This window comes from Buceros rhinoceros, unplaced genomic scaffold (assembly GCF_000710305.1).
Source record: "Buceros rhinoceros silvestris isolate BGI_N320 unplaced genomic scaffold, ASM71030v1 scaffold20952, whole genome shotgun sequence".
Taxonomy (NCBI): Eukaryota; Metazoa; Chordata; class Aves; order Bucerotiformes; family Bucerotidae; genus Buceros; species Buceros rhinoceros.
The window spans coordinates 5,582-6,174 of record NW_010397394.1 but is presented as its reverse complement, the minus strand read 5'-3'; the positions used below and the strand labels follow the sequence as shown (position 1 = coordinate 6,174).

General features: G+C 62.7%; 1 protein-coding gene across 1 annotated transcript in view; it reads left to right on the top strand.

Moving 5' to 3' along the window:
- The window catches only part of MED24 (mediator complex subunit 24), a gene marked incomplete at both ends in the record, with an annotated part of 12,836 nt that overhangs the window by 6,669 nt on the left and 5,574 nt on the right, over nt 1-593 (top strand). The gene's annotated exons all lie outside the window — the stretch shown is intronic.

The following is a 593-nucleotide window of genomic DNA, read 5'->3' as shown; positions in this document are numbered from 1 at the left end:
ACTGTCCCCATGTCCCCACTGTCCCCATGTCCCTGCAGCCGCTGGAGTAAAGCACCCAGTGCTGTCCAGACTGAAATCCCTCCCTGCAGGGTCTGTCAGTGCCAGGGGATGGAGCAGAGGGGGCAGCAGCCTTCCTGGGGGCTCTGGTTGGGCTCTCGTGGTGGCATTGCTGCCTCCACACCCTCTCCGGGCTGGTTCTGACCTCACCAGGCTTTTCCCAGCATAGCCCCTCTGGTTTGGTGCTGGGGGGGCCCCCGCACAGCCAGGCTGAGCATCAGCCCTCCCCCCGTGACAGGAGGAACTTGCAGCCCCGCTCAGGAAACAGCACTTTGGTTGCATGAAAAATTTTCCAGCTTTCGACATCTGTGTGTGTGTGTTGGGAGGTGAAACGATACCGAAAGCCCGGGAGGGCTGGGGTGGGAGGGGGCCTGCCCGGCTGGCCCTGGGGAGCAGGGAGGGGGAGGCTGGGCTGGAGGCAGCTTGGAGCGGATGTGCCCGGGGCTGCCTGACGAGCTCTCATCCCCCCGGCCCAGCCCAGAGCAACTTTCCTGCCCAGCTGCTGCTCAACAGATGTGCAAAACCTTTTTTTTTTT